At 41.1% G+C, this 15112-nt stretch overlaps 1 long non-coding RNA gene across 1 annotated transcript in view; it reads left to right on the top strand.

The window, feature by feature from the left end:
- Window positions 1–14887, top strand: part of LOC148142145 (uncharacterized) — a 31865-nt gene extending 16978 nt beyond the window's left edge. The window contains exons 2-3 of the long non-coding RNA XR_015752132.1: window positions 11161–11437; window positions 13795–14887. This is a non-coding gene — a long non-coding RNA (uncharacterized LOC148142145). The remainder of the gene's footprint in view (window positions 1–11160; window positions 11438–13794) is intronic.
- Window positions 14888–15112: the final 225 nt, after the last annotated feature.

Below are 15112 nucleotides of genomic sequence, written 5' to 3'. Positions count from 1 at the left end.
CCCTCCTTGCTGCTCTTAGCTCTCTCTTCAGGTCCTTCCTGGCTACCTTATAACTCTCAATCGCCCCAATTGAACCTTCACGCCTCATCTTTACATAGGCCGCCCTCTTCCATTTAACAAGGGATTCCAATTCCTTATTAAACCACGGCTCCCTCACACGACCCTTTCCTCCCTGCCTGACGGGCACATACTTATCAAGGACACTCAATAGTTGCTCCTTGAACAAGCTCCACATATCAATTACACCCTTGCCTTGAAGCTTACTTTTCCAGGTCACACATCCTAAGTCGGTGTGGACTTCTTGGGCCAAAGGGCCTGTTTCCACACTGTAAGTAAGTAATGAAAAAGAGTTGATTGAAACAAAATATGACTCTTTTTCAGCATGAACTGGAATCCAGGTCAAAAAGTGTTAACTTCCAGGAACATTGTTAGAATAAACTGTTTCTTTAAATTTGTTCCAGGGACGTGGGCAGTGGGAGTAAAGTACCCATCGATACATATGCTGAATGAATGTGGTCTGTCACATAGTTACGCTTAGGCCAGACTAGATTCCCAGGTTTAAAAGGACACTTATGAACCATCTATAATTTTTCCACCAATCCAGCAGTTTTCACAGTTATTATAGTGACTCCACACTACAACTTGCCAGATTTATTGAATTAAATTTCTCATCATGCAATCGTGGGATTAGAATTTATAACCTCAATGCTAACAACACCAATGCATTTAATCTCAGATGGCCACATACAAACTACATTAAAAAGAAATATTTATTTCAAATAAACCTCTTATTGTATTAATTTTTAAACAATTTTAAAATTGGTAAAAACATTCAATAATTGAAAAGTTTTGATCAGATTATTTAAATTAATAATGCAAAATTGTTTCTCACCATAATAGTACATTAGCCTCAGTGAATCCATATTTTATTGGGAAGGGAAGGTTGAATGAGTCCAGTTATTTTGCTTTTATAGCTAAAATAAGTTTGAGTCACAACTTCTGTTAATGAATACACACAACCTTGCTCAGCATCAATACCCACACAGCAACCAGTTGGGATAAGGGCAAGGACATCAGCTCAGTTCTCCTCTTACTCGGCCTATGTATTCTGAAGGAGAAAGTGAGGTCTGCAGATGCTGGAGATCAGAAATGGAAATGTGTTGCTGGAAAAGCGCAGCAGGTCAGGCAGCATCTAGGGAACAGGAGAATCGACGTTTCGGGCATTAGCCCTTCTTCAGGAATGAGGAAAGTTGCCTGCTGGACCAACTTTCCTCATTCCTGAAGAAGGGCTAATGCCCGAAACGTCGATTTTCCTGTTCCCTAGATGCTGCCTGACCTGCTGCGCTTTTCCAGCAACACATTTCCATCTATGTATTCTGAAGCCAACTACAACTGCAACATGGTGCTTGGATTAAATGGCCTAGAAGAATCAAAACGCCAAGCCTGGCGTGGTCTAGTTTGACGCTCTGGAGTTAGACTGGATTGTACTTTTACAACCAGCATGGAAATGATAAACTCCAGAAGGCTGTACTGGCCCTGGAGCATGTAGAGGAGGTTCATGAGAATGGTCCCAGGAATGAAAAGCTTAACATATGAGGAACATTTGAGGGTCTATACTCGCTGAGGTTTAGAAAGATAAGGGGAGTTATCTAATTGAAAAATACAGAATACTGAAAGGCCTGGACAGAATTAAATGTTGGGAAAATGTTTCCATTGGTAGGAGACTAGGACCCTAGGGCATAGCCTTAGAGGAAAGCTTTTCAAAGGGCGATAAGGAGAAACATCTTCAGCCAGAGAGTGGTGAATTTATGGAATTCCTTGTCACAAAAGGTTGTGGGGGCACATCATGAAGTATATTTAAGACTGAGATAGATAGGTTCTTGAGTATCAAGGGGATCAAGGGTGATGGGGAGAAAGTGGGAGATTGGGGTTGAGAAACTTATCAGTCATGATTGAATGGAGGAGCAGACTTGATGGGCTGAATGGCCTAATTTCTGCTCCTATATCTTATGGTTTTATGAATGGCCTCTTTCTGTGCCCTTCATTTATCCACCTTTTGACTTCTCTTTAAACCACTCTTTATGACATACCTTTGCGAACAAGCCTTTGAGTATTGACCCTAATTTATGGTTGAGGTAAAAGTTTGTTTGATGCTCCTGTGAAGCATCTTGGGGTATTTTACGCCATTAAAAGTGCTAAATAAATTCAGCTAATCATGTTACAGTTATTGGTCATCAGTCCACGATAAGGTCAGAAGTGGGGGTGATTGCTGATGCTTACACAATGTTGAGCATCATTCATGACTCATCAGATACTGAAGACCTGAACAATATCCAGGCTGGGGCTGACAGGTGGCAAGTAACATTCATGCCACATAATACCCATCTCCACCAAGAGAGCATCTGAATATCTCCCCTTGACATTCAATGGCATTACTGTCACTAAATCTCCCACCATCAACATCCTGAGAAGGTGACTATTGATCAGAAATTGGTCAGAGGCTGAAGATTCTGAGGTAAGTCACTTAATTTGTCCCCTGTATTCCTGTCCAAGGAGTATAAAGATCATGTTTTCCAACCTAACCAGAGATCACTTGAAGCATGGTATGTTACATGATACACTACGTAAGTTAATAGTCTAATGTTAACCCAAACATTGGTATACCTGAAGATTTTGATATCTCTATATAATAACTAACTATAGTAAAGTCTCTGGCACTCTTCATCACCACAATGCTCAGGCTTAGATTCTTATGTCCTGGGGGATGACATAAAACATGCTGCATTTGATAAAATACCCTGTTGGAGGCAACATTCACACCTATGGGATACTTATATTACAGGCAGTCCCTGGGTTGTGAATGGGTTCTATTCTTGAGTCTGTTCCAAGTTAATTTGTTCACAGGTAGGAACACAGTGCAGGACAACATAAAGTAACTGTTCATCAGTACAGGTAACGTTTGCATATTGAATCTTTAAAATTGATATTAATACACCCCTGTTTGGAATCTTTAAAATTAATATTAATACACCCCTGTTTCATATGTACGAGTGTTCGTAAGTTTGACATTCATAAATTGGGGATCTCTTGCATTGGGTATGGTTGTTCTCATTTCAGTAATTAAATTCAGGAGCAAATTTTACTCATGGATAAGTATGCAATATCTTAAACCACACTCCTCTGATTAAACTTAAAGTTTTGGTCATCACTTTAGTTCTTTATCGCTGCGCTAAAGAAGACTTTGTTCCTGGAGTTTGCAATTGAAACGGATTAATGAAGAGTCTCATGAATGAATTCAGGGAAATAGCAACTGACATCAAAGTGCAGTGCCTTCCATATCCTCTTACGTCCGATGATTCATGTCTGACCTTATACTTCAATCAGACAGTTAGCCCTTTTCTCTTAACCATTTTATTACTGTCACTTGTGATAGTTTTGTTTAATGTAAATCTCTGAACCATGCCAGCAGGGATTGTTCAAACTGCATGGACACACTGTTGTTTTGTTTGTTAACATGAGTTAAGGGAATGTGTGCAGGTTGTTTGATCAGTCTTTTCCTATGTCGGAATCCAGGCTCCTTAAGACGTCTTCATTTTCAAACATATTGTGGGGCATTTTTTGCCAGGTTTTTATTTCATTTAAGATGTAGAAGTAAGTGGTTTTTGTTCACAGATTTGTCTGATTACTTTTTTCTGTTCTAAGCTTTCAGATCCAATCTATTCGACTGTTTGTCTTACACTATTCTTAAAATCACAAGGCCATAAGAATATACGGCCATTCAGGCCATTGTACCTGTCTCAGCACTTTGAAAGAAATACAATTGTGCTCTTCATTCCCAAGCCCAGATAAATGGGGAAGGTTGACAACAGTCAAGGGAACTTGCTGTAAAACCTGCTGCCAAGCCCAAGTGATAGCTCACTTTAATGTCTCATCCACAAGACATCACCTCTGATAGTGGCAAGGATCCTTCAGCGCTGCATTGGAGTGACAGCTTTGATCCTTGTGCTCAGGTCTGTGTTTTATTCCTGTTGTCGCCCTAACTCACTCCTTCCCCTTAGCTGTGCAGAGTTACCCTTCAATCGTAGCTTCTGCCACCCTGTCATCAATCACAACAACTTATTGTGTTAAAATAAGATTCACTTGTTTGGCCCAAGTTGTGTCCCATTTTGGTCACCAAAGTTTAAAAAGGGTGAGAGTTTCTTGAGAGGGTTCTGATATTTATCTGAAATGTTTCTGGATTTAGGGTTTTTAACATAGAGTTTAAGTTGGAGAAACAGGGTTTGTTTTCCTTTGAAAAAAGGATTGGTAGAAAAAAATTGTTTGAATTGGGCAGTTTAGGCATGATGGATAAAAATAAATTGTTCCCATTAGCAGCAAGAAGTGGACAACATCCAGACTTGGTCTGACAAGTGACAAGTAACGTTCACGCTACACAAGTACCAGGCAATGGCCGTTTCCTACAAGTGAAAATCTAACCATAGTCCCTTGATGTTCAATAGCATTACCATCTGTGAATTTTCCTGCCACCATCTTCCTGAGGTTTCCCATTGACCAGAAACTGAAATAGCTATAAATATACATAATGTATCTAATTACAAAGGCTACAAGAGCGGTCGGAGGCTAGGAATTCTGTGATAAGTAATTTACCTCTTGTCTCCTTAATTCTGTCTACCATCTACGAGGCATAAGTCAGGAGTATGATGAAATGCTCTGCACTCGTCTAATGAGTGCAGCTTCAACAGCATTCAATAAACTTAACACCATCCAGGATAAAACAGCCCACTTGATTTGCACCCCTTACACCACTTCAACATTCACTGATGTTACCACTGACACAGAGTGGCAGCAGTGTGCACCATCTACATTGTAGTAATTCACCAAGGCTGCATCTTCCAAGTTTGCAACCTCTACTATATAGAAATACAAGAGGAGCAGATGCATGGGAACACTACCTCCGGCAAAGGCCCCTGCAAGTTGCACACCAAGCTGACTTAGAAATATGTCACCATTCCTTCACTGTCACTGAGTCAAAATTCTAGAACTCCCTTTCCAACAGTCCTGTAGGTATCGACACACTCCAAGGTCTGCAGAGGCTCAAGAAGACAGCGCCAAGGAAATTAGGGATGGGTAATAAATGCTGACCATACAAACGTGGTCCACATTCCATGAATAACTGAAAAGAAAAGCTGTAGTACAAAGACAGGGGATCTTCAATTTTAGGGATTTGAAGATGGAGGAACAGTGTTTTTACACAAGTGAATGATCTGGACTTGCTGCTTATGAGGGTAACAATGTGGAGGTGAACAATGATTTCAAAAAGAAAATGATGTGCAATTGAGAGAAATAAACTTTCAGGGCCAGTGGAATAGAGCAAAGGAATGGGATTGAGTGGATTGATGCACGGGGAGACAGTATAGACTGGATAGGAGGAATAGTCTCTGTCTGTGCTGTGATGACTTTGTGATGTCACACTCAGTTCACCACTGGTACTTTTCTCAGCTAACTGTTAACTTGTTTCTGATTATTTGCACAACGACATAATGTTTGAACCACTGTTAGCCAAGATTATGATTGTATATTCTTTATTCCAAGTGCCACATTCCCTTTTATTTTACATTTAACAATGTCAGATTCATCTCAAAGATATCAATGCTAGATATGGTTTGGAGAGATGCAAAATATTCCAGGTTATGTTTTACACATGTGGACCTGACTTCTGCTAAGTATAATGGAGATAAGAAGTGATGACAGGATAAAACTATATGAACATTCATTGGATTTTAGTTGCATTTGGTCTGAGGATAAGACCATTGTATATTTAACTTGGCAGGTTACATGATAAAGGTTGCACTGGGACGAAGATTAGCTTTTATTGGTGCAATGCTGTGTCTCTGTGATTTTACCACCACGGTGACAAAGTAATGATACAGTAACTGCTTTTCAAGGCTCACATCCTACCCAAGGGGATTTTCTACTGTGTTACTCTGGACTGCTCATGAAGGCCATTAAGCACAGCAGTCAATAACACTATTTTCATGGAACAGCAATGGAAAGCATCACTTTCTGTTATTCTAAGAATTTTATTCACTAAAGCAGGCCTGCAATATATATTTAATAGTCTTAACACAGACATAAATGTGTTCCTTTAGTGTTCTGAACAGTTTATACAGCTAATGTTTGCTCACCTTGATGCTAGCACAGCATAGAGTAAGTCTCAGCATCCTTAACATATGAACAAGGAACAAAAGTTGGCCACTCAGCCCTTCCAACCTGCTCCACCATTCAATACGATCAAGGACAAACTGATGTCAACTTCAACTCCACATTCCTGCACCCCACTGATTATCTTTCATCCCCTTGTAATTAAGAACCTATTTAACTCTGCCTTAAAAATATTTAAAGAATCTGTATTCACTACCTTTTGATAAGCCTCTCAACCCTTTGAGAGAAAGAATGTTTGCTTATCTCTGTCTTAAATGGCAACTCCCTGTGTTTAAACTATGACTGAATGTGATTGAAGAAATATTACCATCAGTTATGGTACAAAAGGAAGGATAGCTTGGCTAGCTGACCATTGGTCTTGCACTGCAGTTTAAACTTAACCTCCTCCATTGGTGAACCTCCTTACTATTAGGTGAACAAACTAGCCAGCCTTGGAAACCAGTTAAAAAGATACATTTAAGAAGGCACATGCTGGATGGTTCCAGGTGTAATTGCCATGTTAAAAGACAAAAGAAGACTTGCTTTCTGGTATTAACTGATGGAGCATGCTTGAAGGACCGAATGAGGTAGAGTGGTGCTGGAAAAGCACAGCAGTTCAGGCAGCATCCGAGGAGACAGCATCTGTAGTCATTGTTTTTAACTTGAAGGACCGAATGGCCTACACCTACTTCTATATTTTTCTATGTGACATTGTTCAGGACCTCAGGGCACCCAAACCGTTAACCACTAATAATGAACTGTTGAAGTGTTGTCGCTGGGGTAATATAGAAAACACAACATTTGATTTGCATTCCGCAGGCTCCCACAAACTGCAATAAGGTAACTGGCCAGGAAATGTATGTTCTTTGTAAGAGATGTTCGTTGAAGAGTAAGTTATGGTCAGGGTATGATGCTTTCCTTACTGCCATTGGGTCCTTTCCATTTGTCGGCAAAAGCGAAAGGAATCTTGGATTAATGTCTTATCTGAAAAATGACACCTCTGACAGTACAGCACTTCTTCAGTCATGCACTGGAATGGATTTCATGTTTGCATTTCAGGAGTGGGCCTGAACTTATTGATTCAGCGATGAGGGTGATTTTCATTAAACCACAATTGAGACTATTAATAAATTATATGAAATTTCTAGGAGACTCAGGTGTACTTGTAGTCTGACCACAAAAAGGGAATAGCATATTGGTCCTTATTGCATGGAGATTTGACTACAAGAATAAAGAATCCTCTTGAGAACCGTAATCCTATCTGACCATAGGGCTGCTTTCCTTATTACAGAGAAATGACCAGTAGCAATAGAATCAGAGAGTTACCATATTTCCAGCAAGGGGAGAGGTTGAGCAGAAACGTCCTTCATGTTAAACTCAACCAGTGTAGGAATCAAACCCATGCTGTTAATACCACTCTGCATTGCAAACCAACCATCCAGCCAGCTGAGCTAACCAAATGCTCAATTACTGCTAAAGGATCAGCCTTTCAAGATTGAGAGTGACTTGGTTATATCCCAGTTCAGTGCCTTTGGAGCCAGCTGATAATGTGCAATATACAACCTGCAAACTCTGTCGCGTGTGGGCCAGGTACTGTGTGCAGGGTTGGGAAATTTGTGAACTCTCTCCATGGCTCAATTTCATCTCCTTGTGCTCCTACTAAAGTCACGAGGTGCATTCAGCATCTTTTGAAATGAAACTTGGAACTGTTCCATTTTGGTTGTTCAGGAGCCGGGGACACCCAGTTTCTCCCACTGTCTCCTGGGAATGTCTATTGCAACCAAGTACCAAGTAGCGTTAATAAAAAGCAGAAAGTGCTGAATAAACTCAGCAGCTCTGGCAGCATCTGTAGAGAGAGAAACAGAGTTATGTTTCCAGTCCAATGATTCCTGGTTTTGCCTTGATCCAAGTAGAGTTGTCCCATGAAGTGGAGCACATTAATGCCATTAGCGATTGCTGGGGTAAATAGTTTGAAGAACTCCCCAGCCGTTTCTGCCTTAGAATAAGATATCAATTCGTACATACCTTGTCCAGCTCAGTCACAATTTCACTGATGCATGTGTGATGAGTGCAGTGACACACATTATCGTAATGTGTTCTTCGTGAGGCAATTTCACCTTTCAAGTAACATTTTGCACCATATGTTACAGCGCTGTCATACATCAAATAAAATCTGGAAAGTCAGCATCTTCAAAGAGAACTAACAGGTTCCTTCCAAACAGCAAATCATTTCAGTCTGATATTATCAACCTTTCATCTCTTTGTCATTCCCTTTTACAGGGTTTGTAAATAACACACATTCATTATGCCTGTCATTTCAGCCTTTGAGGGCTGGTGGATGATTAAACAATCTTGATCACAAGATAACCAATAATGGCACACTGAACAAAAAATATCAGTTGCTCTGTGTAATAGGGGCATTGTTCCAATTAATGCTGTGTGCAATTTGTCAGCTTACTGATTTTTTTGTGACTATCCCTGACATTTCTTTATTATTCATCTGCATGTTTTTTTAAACTTTCCTAATGTGTATATATCTCTCCATTAAAGCTGTTTCCTTTAACAATTCTTAAGTAATTTTCCAATGCAGCCTTTCTGCTTTCCCAAATCTCACAAACCAATTGCATGAGCATCTCTGTTTCACAACAGCACACCTTAATGAGATGTGATATGTCAAAGGGTGAATTGACCTTAAAGAGACATTCAAGAGAAGTAAGGGAGATGTGTGAAACTCTTTCACACAGTGACTAGTCAGAGTTTGGAATGTTGTTCCTAGAAATATAGTGGAGGCAGGTTCAATTGAAGCATACAAAAGGGTATCAGATGATTATTTGGATAGAAAGTGTGTGCAGGGATAGGGGGAAAAGGTAGGAGATTGGTAATAGTGCAGGTATGATGGGCTGAATGGCCTCCTTCTGTTCTGTAACAATTCTGTGATTATGAGGGACTGCTGTAGGGATATACCAAATTATCTTTGAAAATACCTGTGCTCCAAGGGTTATGTTATAAGAAAACATTTCACAAATTGTGATTGTATTCCTGGCATTTAGCAAGTTAAAGAGTGATTGCATTGAAACTTCCAAGATTTTGAGGGAGCAGATTGTGTCAACTTGACAAAACTATTTTGTCTGTTTTGGAGAGTTCAAGCATTTTCTGGAATCTTGATCAAAGAGGCATGCTTCACAAAATTATGTGCAAAATGTTGGCGGCTTCCGTGGTATTCTTGAAACTCCTCGTTATTCCATCTACCTCATACCTTCCAAGAAATCCACCTATATAAACAAACCTTCTGCATAATTCCAGAAGGGATAACTGGGTAATTTCATGGATAGAGACTGTTTCCAAAGCAATAATCACTGCTAAAGGTCAGTCAACAGAGCTGGTGCTTCAGAAGCTGATATAAAACCTGCAGGCAAAGAAAAATGCAGAGAGAAAAATTGTTTCCTTTTCAAATATGTCAAGGCCTAGTTCATTTGCATGGTCCAGAACTGAGATCTAACTGATGGGCCATTGGTAAGAAAAGCTGAGCTCTACACACAAGAGATCAACTATACAGCTAGAAAGTTATTTCTCAGTTGTATTATTTTCTTTTCTCTTTCCCACTGATCCATCTTGTAAACCTCCTGTTTCTTGTGTGTTAATACACCTCCCCAATATTACACTGCCTGCACATTGTAATAACACATTTTTTCACTAAGTGATCCCTTAACTAATGTGTACAATTGGTTTGTCATAACGATACCATTTTACACACTTACAGAAGGAATATAACAATCATGAGTGTGCTAAGAATGAACAAGGACAACTGATTTAAGATTACCAGTTAAGCTCATATTTGGCATACACAGGGACCTGTTCTCTGCAGGAAAAAGGAATATTACCAGATATTGTCTTTCAATTAGAAGTGACCTGTGGGTTTTTGGTAGATAGTACTAGGTAGGTGATGGTCAAGTGATACTGTAGAGAGACCCAGATGATGTTCTGGAGACCTGCATTGGAATCCTGCCATGGGAAATTGTGGAATTTAGATTAGATTAGATTAGATTACTGACAGTGTGGAAACAGGCCCTTCGGCCCAACAAGTCCACACCGACCCACTATCTGGAAATCAGAGTCAAATGATGACCAGGAAGCCATTGTCAATTGTCAGGAAACAACCATTTTGTTCAATGATGTCCTGTAAGGAAGGAAACCTACCTGGTCTGGCCTACATGTGACTCCAGATCCTTATATGCCCTCTGGACAAATAGGTTTAGGCAATAAATACTGGTCTGGCCAGTGACCTACATGCCACGAATAAATAAAGTATTCATCCTAGCAACACCTCAGCCAATCAGCGTTGACCTTCTAACCAATCAGCACCCTTCCATGGGGTGGTATAAATTGTTGCTCCTGTTGAGATTTAGTATTCTTGAATGGCTGTGTTGCTGAGTTCACCGCTACTCATTGGGGAATGGACACATCCCAGGGACACGTCCCTGGGAAGGGGTGGCCAGGAGCTTTGGGGGGGACCCTCTCCCTCTCTGTCTCTCTCACACGCTCCACCCCTTACCTACTCTTAAACCCCTACCTCCTAGTCCTGATCACTCCTCCCACCTTCCAGTCCCGATCTTTCACCCAAGACAGACCCAAACCCCCCCATCCCCCACTTCCCTACCCCAACTCGATTTAAACTGGGCAAAGCACACATACTTCAGGGTCAGCAAACATGACCTTGTTGAATTGCCCAATGAATGCGAGGTGAATAGCTTTGACAGCATGGATGAGATCTTCCTCACCCTGACTGATGTGGGCAAGGGCAAGAGAGCTGGGAAAACATGGTGAGATCGGAAAGGCGAGATTCCCAAATGCGAGAGAAACATTCTGATTTTCCCCTTAACGTTTCAGTGGCTAGATGAGAATTTGTTAGTGAGTGGTGAAGGGCCTATTTGCACACACTAACATCTCGTTACTTCTCAGTCTCTCCTCAGTTCTATGCAGGTTGCTGTTCTCCCATGTCCTGGTGAGAAACAAGATGGTTTGAATTCCCTGACTTGGAGGAGACGGAGAGAGTCCCTGGAGTCTGCAGCTCACGGTGCCTTCACTGGAAATCCACCTTGGCCAGCAACCTCCAAAATCTCAGGGCACTGTCCATAGGTAGTGACAGCCTGCACTCACCAGCCACGGAAATTGGCGATGGCAAAGCCCCAGCTTCACCCTGTCATAATGGCGCATCTTGGACTTGTTTGTACTACAGGTTAGGGTGTCAATGCTGCACTCTGGAGTTCACCAACACTTTCCATTGCAACACTGCTGCCTGGTCACTATGTATAGGGACAAGGAACCTTCCCATGCATCGGGACAGGATTGGCTTCAGGGTACTTAGCTTGGTCTCTGAGCACTCACTCACTCTACACCAACTGGGATACTCACAGCATCTCTGCCGTCCCTTGGCCTTTTCACAGCACATTGCTGCTTCACACAGCACTGACAGACTTGTGGTCATTCCATCTTGAGCACAGACAGAAAGCCAATCAGCTTTAGCAGCAGTTCAGAAAAGGCACAGCATGCAATATTGAGAGTGGTTATGGAACTTGCTGGGAGGTTGGTGCAATGATAGAGTAAACGGTACCCAAGTAAAGGTGATGACCTACCCTGGCAGAGCACAGAAGGTCATTGACCTTCTTCCTGTATTGCTGGATGGTGCTCTGGCGTATTGAGACTGTATTGACTCAGGTGGTAGCTTTGGACCAGGCTGGTAGGGTCTGATACCATGGTCCCCTTTGGTGATCCAAAGGAAAATGGATTGCCTTTCCTGCGCCACTCCATCCACCAAGACCTCCAGCTCCCTGTCTGTACAGCAGGGTATCAATTTCCCCCTATCAGCCATCTCCTGTGAATTCTACGTTTAAAATTTAAAATTAGCTAGAGTTTTCAGAGAGACATCCTCGGTGAAACTCTCCAGAATTGACACTCAGCCAAATTTTGGGGAAATATCAGCTCCATGCCTCAGTTCTCAGCAGAAGCCTAGTTTTGTACTAAAACAACAACAACAGCAGAAATCACTGGAAAAACTCAGCAGGTCTGGCAGTGTCTGTGGAGAGAAATCTGAGTTAATGTTCCGGTCCAGTGACCCTTCCACAGAACTGCTTTCTCTCCACAGACGCTGCCAGGCCTGCTGAGATTTTCTAGCAATTTCTGTTTTTGTTTCTGATTTCCAGCACCTGCAGTTCTTTTGGGTTTTTGTCCCTAGTTCTGTACGGTTAGGTGACTATAGTTGAGATAGTGGAGAGGTTAGAAAATGTAATAAATCTTTAAAAAAATGCAGAGCAGCTTCTCAGTTTTAGTGACCTTGATTTATAAGGTATGTTTGATTGTGCATTGTCACACAAACTATTAAGGGATCATTTAGGAACTTTGGAGTTGTTAGACGATAAAAGATCAAAGTACCATGTCTACACCTTTTACCAACTTCATGGGGTGATATTGACCGGAGAGATACAGAGGGTGGTCCAGAGAAGGTTCACTCGGTTGATATCATATCTAGAGGGGACTGTCTTATAAGGAGATGTTGTACTCGTTGAGATATTGAAGAATGAGAGGTGACTTTACTGAAACGTACAAGATCCTTCAGGAGTTTAGAATAGATGCAGAAAGACTGCTTCCCCTGTGGGAGAGTTTATGACCAGAGGTCCTCATATCAAAACATCATAGAGATGAGAAGGAATTTTTGTCTCTCGGGGTATAGCGAATCTGTGAAATTCTTAACCACAGAGCTGACGGGACTGGGTCACTGTGTATAATCAAAACTGAAGTAGGCTGATTTTTAATCAATAAGGGGAGCAAGGGTTAAGGGGCAATGTCAGCAAAGAGGAATTGAGGATGATCAGAGCTTTGACAAAGGGTCAGTTAGACTCAAAATGTCAGCTCTTTTCTCTCCTTACAGATGCTGCCAGACCTGCTGAGATTTTCCAGCATTTTCTCTTTTGGTTCCAGATTCCAGCATCCGCAGTAAGTTGCTTTTATTGAGGATGGTCAGATCAGTCAGGATTCCATTGAATGGTAGAACAGACCCCATGGGTGAATGGCCTTCTTCTTTCCAATTTTTTTTTTGGTTTTATAGCTTTAAGGTTGTGGAGCTGAGAATGAGTATAATACTGTTCTTTGTCACCCGTAGCAACAATATAAGTCTGTGAAAAGCTTTAGCCTTGATGTAAAGCTTCACTCACCAGAGGGAAGCAGGAGTTAAATTTTAACATTGGGAGGCAATCAAGTTCACGAATAAAAAAGTTGAACTTTTCAACTTGACTTTGCAATCGGCTGTGGTTAAGTATTAACCAAGAAGACAGGATACAATATCAAGGAGCAGCTCTCACATCTCTTGCCTTTTCGCCTTGCCTGATAGCTCTGGAATATTCTAGGGGAAGTGAGGTGGTACAATTGCAACATTTCAAAGGCATGTGGATGGGTATGTGAACAGGAAGGTTTAGGAGGGATACGGGCCGGGTGCTGGCAGGTGGGACTAGATTGGGTTGGAACATCTGCTCGGCATGGACGGGTTGGACCGAAGGGTCTGTCTCTGTGCTGTACATCTCTATGACTCTATGATTGCAGATGCTGGAGATCGAGTCGAAAAGTGTGGCGCTGGAAAAGCACAGCACGTCAGGCAGCATCCGAGGGGCAGGAGAGTCGACGTTTCGGGTATAAGCCCTTCATCAGGAATGTGAGGATCTGGAGTGTTCGCGAAGGACAGGGGAGCCACAGATACGTTGATATGCTTTTCCAACATTAGGTTACACTATTAAAAAATACAAAGTCTAAAAAAAGCTAGTGGCTATCAAAGAATAATCTACTCATATATATCTCACAGTTGGAAACCAAAACCTTGGACTAAAATTCCTACTTTTATTCATATGGATCACAAGAAGCATCAACATTGAAGGTAGAACACCCCATGAAAATGCTAATAAAGAAACATTTAAACAATAGCTCCATTTCATCTGATTTCTAAGTCCTCCCAATTTCTTAAACTGCTTCTAAGACAGTTGGGAGCTAAAATCACAAACTGAAGGGCAATTTTCAGTCACAAGTGTAAGGTGTATAGTGGTATTGTTTGGTTTCATTCCTGCAGCCTTTATGAGTGCACCACTTGCAAATATTATGGGGATGTTTTGACGTAGTTCTCATTCTAGATTCTGCTCACACAAAAGCAATGTATCAAAAGTAATAGCCGCAAAACAGTCTAGGGCCTAACAGTGAATCCCAAGTCAGTCATTGAGGCAGGCAAAGCTTCAGCTTTTCACAAGCTGCTAGAGAAATGTTGTTCAGAGCAAAGAGTTTATTCAAACCCAGCAGCAATGCAGTGAGTGCCTCCAATAATTTAACATCCCTTTCGTTTCTACCTTTCATCAGTGTATCTGACGGAATATTAGAATTTTGCTAACATATCTGGTCAGATTGTGTAAAATTCTTCATTAATAGATTTCTATTCAAGTCTAATCTCTCTCAGGTTATGTGACGTTCAGATGCTTTGTACTTAAATGTATATCCATTACTCGTGATGAAGATGAAATTTTCCACATGACTCCCTTCTGATACAATTATGAAGGTTATAAAATTATTGTACTTTGGAACTGTAACTTAAAATTTAGGGTGAATGGAGGAGGTCATGTGATCCGCCCCAAGTCTGTCTGATCATAAACCTAATACAGAGCATAAAATATGCTTTAGTTTGGCTGCATGTGTAGAGGGAAATAGAGCTAACATTTTGTGTGTAGTAAGCGTCACTTCAGATCTTTTAAATTATCAGTGTTGACTGTTCAATGTCATTCCATGGGATGTTCAAGCTATACTATGTTCAAAAGAGAAATGTTCCTCCCTAGTTTAAACTATAATAAAATGCCCACAAAAAGGGAAATGTTTGGTCAATAGC

Source organism: Chiloscyllium plagiosum, unplaced genomic scaffold (assembly GCF_037043375.1).
Source record: "Chiloscyllium plagiosum isolate Xiang-an unplaced genomic scaffold, Cpla_swu_hap1 HiC_scaffold_30, whole genome shotgun sequence".
NCBI classification, from domain to species: Eukaryota; Metazoa; Chordata; class Chondrichthyes; order Orectolobiformes; family Hemiscylliidae; genus Chiloscyllium; species Chiloscyllium plagiosum.
The sequence above is the reverse complement of the archived record's forward strand: the minus strand, read 5'-3'. Positions and strand labels throughout refer to the sequence as shown.